Below are 5,115 nucleotides of genomic sequence, written 5' to 3'. Positions count from 1 at the left end.
TGCAAGAACCTCCAAAGTTCACCATTAATTCTGCAAATTTATTCAAGATTCCAAGTTCCTAGTTCAAGAATTCCAAGAACCATCATTTAAAGGCACGATTAACATCTCAAAAACGAGTATCGATCTAAAGTTCATCATTCAAGGTATGTGGGGTTTTTCAACAAGAACTTTCTTTCGTTCTTGTGCTCAAAAGTAATTTTCTTTATAAAGACATGATTTTTATTTGATTTTTATGAATTTGAAGCATGAACTCATATCTTATGATGATTATTATGAAATCTTGATGTTTATGATTTTGAAAAATGAATTTACATGTGTGGTGATATAAAACATAAATCTTGAATGATATTTATCATGATTTTGATATTTGGGTCGTGAATCCCCATTAAAAATTGTGTTTTTTTTAGAAAATGTGTGTTATAAGCACGTTGATGTTAAATATTTGAGATATTTTGAATGATTTGACATTTTGGTCTTAATGGAGTTATTTTGAACTCGAGTGTGAAAAAATCCACAACGTGGTTGATTTTGATAGATGGGAAGCATAATGGCTCCCGATGTATATTTATATATTACTAAAATTATTTTATCGTGGATTGTCTTTGAAATAAACTGAGCTAAGTCCGGGAGAAATCTTTAGCACCGAGTGGGAGGTATAAAGCAATCTTACTTCCCTAGAACTACGTACCCCGTAGGAGTGAGCCTAAGGCTGATTTATATAGTGATCACTAGTTTGTGTGGATTTGATATCGATAGTCCGACTCCGATGGCAAGGATAGGACGACTCTCCCCAACGTCGGTTGTACGTTGAACTCCATGTAGCTCAGATGGTTTATGTCGGTTATAGAATCTCCCAGTGTGTGTGTGTCTCCTTGTATCTATGGTGAATAGTGAAGTGATTTGAAAGTGGAATTGTGAAAGTTATTCTTTCGAAAGATTTAAATGATATTTACATTATGAGAATTGATATTCTTGATGAACTGAAAGTGATTGACAAATTATATGATGACTCACATGTGTTATTGTACTTATTTCATCCTCTCATGATTATGGTAATTTTCTTTGGGCTATGTGAGTCTTTCATACATCCTACATATTTCTTATAAATATTTATGATTATGATATTTATACAACTGCATACACCCCCATATACTCGGTTTCTTTCCACGGTACTGACCTACATCTTCGGATGTGGGCTGCATTTTCTCGAAATGTAGGTTCAGGTGCTCAGTTCCAGATTCGACAGTGATTCTTCGAGCACGCTGTTCTACATTCTCTCTTGTAGTAAGTCCTCATGTTCTGAAGACGTGATGTCTGATGTTGGTTTCATAGAATTATTTACATTTGATAACTGAGTATGAGTCAGTTGGGGCATGTCTCAATGGCTCGCTGGTTTTATTGATTTTCTTAGAGGCTTGTCAGACTAGTATAGATGTTGGGAGTTGACTAATAAGTCGTATTTTGTTATCTTTCTGAAATTCTTTTATTCTTGAATGATGATTACTCTGTTGATATTTGAGGGTTATTTATGGAAACCCCGTTGATTTATGTTGAACTGAATGAAAAATTGCTCAAAGGGTTAGCTTGGGGCTACTCATAGCCTCAAGCACTGCGTGATGCTCCGAGACCCGTTTTCTGGGGCATTATAAACTTGGTATTAGAGCCTAAGGTTTTAAGGTGTCCTAGGGAGTCTGACAAGTTGCATTAAGTAGAGTCTTGATCATCTGTGTGTAGCGCGCCACATCTATGAGAAAGAGGCTACAAGACGTTTTAGGAAAAAGTATGATTTTTTCTTTCAGAAATCTATCGTGCTTAAAGTATATCTCTCTGTTATTGAATCGTGCTCTCTTCTTTCAGAAATATGCCTCCACGTCGAGCGAGAAAAAATAATAATGGTCAGCAACCTCAACCCGCTGACCCATTGAATGAAAATTTTGGGCAGCCTTTCAGGCGCTGGCCCAAGCTATTACTGCAAATGTTCAGGCCAACTCGGCCCCGGCTCCACAGTAGCAGAGAGGTGATTCAGCTGCTGCTAGGATCTATGACTTCATGCGGATGAATCCGCCAGAATTCTATGGGTCCAAGTCTGATGAAGATCCACGGTTGTTTTTAGAGTAGGTGCGGAAGATTACTCAGGTGATGCATGAATCTAAGAAACATACTGTGGAGTTGGCTGCGTATAGGTTGAAAGACCTTGCTTATGACTGGGTTGTTGCTTGGAGAAAAGGTAGAGGTAAGGGAACTATCCCTACAACTTGGCAAGAGTTCCAGGATGCATTCCTGGATAAGTTTTTCCCTTTGGAGATGATGGAGGCGAAGGTGGAAGAGTTTATGAACCTGCGTCAAGGCTCTATAACTGTTAGGGAGTACTGTCTAAAGTTCAATCAGTTGGCCAAGTATTCTCCTAACTTAGTGGCTGATAATCGGGCTAGTATGAGTAAGTTTGTGACTGGAGTGTCTAGTTATGTGGTTAAAGAGTGTAGGTCTGCTATGCTGAATAGTGAGATGAATCTTTCTAGGCTGATGACTCATGCCCAACAGATTGAGGCAGACAAGATTAAGAAGAGAGATAGAATAAGAGATAATAAGAGAGCTAGGTTCGAGCAGCACAGACAGGGTCAAACTAGATCGCAGGGAGGGAGTCGCCCTCAGTATCAAGATCATTCGTCTATGCCAGCACCGTCATCTGCTAGTGCTCCCGTGCCTAAAGGTAGGCAGGAGCAAGGTACTAGGTCATATACATCCAAGTCCCAGTACAGTGCTGGCAGTAAGCCAAATCGTCCCATGTGTCCTAAGTGTGGTAGGGCTCATTCGGGTGAGTGTTGAGGTGAGAAGAGGGGTTTTTCCCGGTGTGGTGACATGGTTCACAGAGTTAGAGATTGTCCACAAGATGGACAAGGGCGTCGTAACTATCGCCCTCAGACCCAGACTCAGACTGTTAGTGCTCCAGTTCCAACGACTCACCCAGCCCCAGCTCAGGGTGCCTCTTCTAGCAATGCTGGCGGGCAACGCCAGAATAGATTCTATGCTTTACCGTCTCGCCAGGAATAGGAGGACTTTCCCAATGTTGTTACTGGTATGCTTCGTATATTTCAGTTTGATGTGTATGCTTTGTTGGATCCTGAATCTAGTTTCTCATATGTTACACCTTTGATTGCTGTAAATTTTGAAATAAGTCCTGAGATTATTCCTGATCCTGTCCTAGTTTCTACCCCAGTGGGTGATTCGATTGTTGCCCAGAAAGTGTATAAAAAATGTTTTGTTACCGTTCTTCATAGAGTCTTGTTGGCTGATCTGATTGAGCTAAACATGGTAGATTTTGATGTGATTCTGGGTATGGACTGGCTGTATTCTTCTTATGCCTCTATTGATTGTCAGACCCGAGTGGTCAAGTTTCAGTTTTCGGGTGCATCCGTATTTGAGTGGTCTGGAAATTCTGTGTCACCCAAGAGTCATTTTATCTCTTACCTCAAAGCTAGAAAGCTTATTTCCAAGGGGTGTATTTACCATTTGGTTAAAGTCAAAGACACTAAGTCTGAGACTCCAACTCTCCAGTCTGTTAACGTCGTCAATGAGTTTTCTGATGTCTTTTCGGATGATCTCCTAGGGATACCTCCTGATAGAGAGATAGAGTTCGGGATTGATCTTCTTCCCGATACTCAGCCCATTTCTATTTCTGCTTACCGTATAGCCCTTGCAGAACTTAAGGAGTTGAAAGAGTAACTCAAAGATCTACTAGATAAGGGTTTCATAAGGCCCAGTGTTTCTCCTTAGGGTGATCCTGTGTTGTTTCTGAGAAAGAAAGATGGATCTTTGCATATGTGTATTGATTACCGCCAACTGAATAAAGTCACCGTAAAAAATAAGTACCCCCTTCCGAGAATAGATGATTTGTTTGACCAATTACAAGGTGCAAGTTATTTCTCAAAGATAGACCTTCGTTCAGGCTATCATCAACCCAAAGTTAGGGAGTATGATATCTCAAAAACCTCTTTCCTAACTCGTTATGGCTATTTTGAGTTTCTTGTTATGTCTTTCGGGTTAACTGATGCCCCAACAGCTTTCATGGACCTCATAAATCGAGTGTTCAGATCATATCTGAATATGTTTGTCATAGTGTTCATCGATGATATACTGGTATACTCCCGTAGTGAGGATGAACATTCTGATCATCTCCGAACTGTCGTGCAAACCCTTATAGATCACAAGTTGTTTTCCAAGTTCACTAAGTGTGAGTTTTGGCTAAGGTCAGTTGCTTTTCTAGGTCATATCATTTATTTTGAGGGTATTAGAGTTGATCCCCAAAAAACCGAAGCTGTTAAAAATTGGCCTAGACCTATTTCTCCGACTGATATCTGAAGTTTCTTGGGTTTAGCTGGCTATTATCATCGTTTTGTTGAGGGTTTCTCCTCTATAGCGTCTCCTATGACTCGGTTGACCCAAAAGAAAGTGAAGTTCTTATGGTCTGAATCTTGTGAGAAGAGTTTTCAGGAGTTGAAGACTCGACTCACTTCAGCCCTTGTTTTGACTTTGCCTGATGGTGTTGATGGTTTTGTGGTGTACTGTGATGCTTCGAGAGTTGGGTTGGGTTGCGTATTGATGCAGAAGGGTAAGGTGATAGCTTATGTTTCTAGACAGTTGAAACCCCATGAGAAAAATTACTCCACCCATGACCTTGAATTGGTTGCTGTTGTGTTTGCTTTGAAAATCTGGAGACACTATTTGTATGGTGTCCATGTTGATGTTTTCATTGATCATAAGAGTCTGCAGTATGTATTTACCCAGATATAATTGAATCTTAGGCAGAGACGATGGTTATAATTGTTAAATGACTATGATATGAGTGTGTTGTACTATTCGGGAAAGGCCAATGTTGTGGCGGATGCCCTAAGTAGAGTGTCCATAGGTAGTGTTTAACATGTTGTAAAAGGTAAGAAAGAGCTGGCTCATGATGTACATCGTTTGGCTAGATTGGGGGTTAGGTTGTTTGACTCTACTGGAGGTAATATAGGGGTTCAGAGTAGTTCTGAATCCTCCTTGGTTTCGGAAGTGAAGGAAAAACAATACTTAGATGCTAGTTTGGTCAGACTGAAGGAGTCAGTCAAGGACCAAAAA

This window comes from Capsicum annuum, chromosome 3, assembly GCF_002878395.1.
Source record: "Capsicum annuum cultivar UCD-10X-F1 chromosome 3, UCD10Xv1.1, whole genome shotgun sequence".
NCBI classification, from domain to species: Eukaryota; Viridiplantae; Streptophyta; class Magnoliopsida; order Solanales; family Solanaceae; genus Capsicum; species Capsicum annuum.
This window is presented reverse-complemented; position numbering follows the sequence as displayed.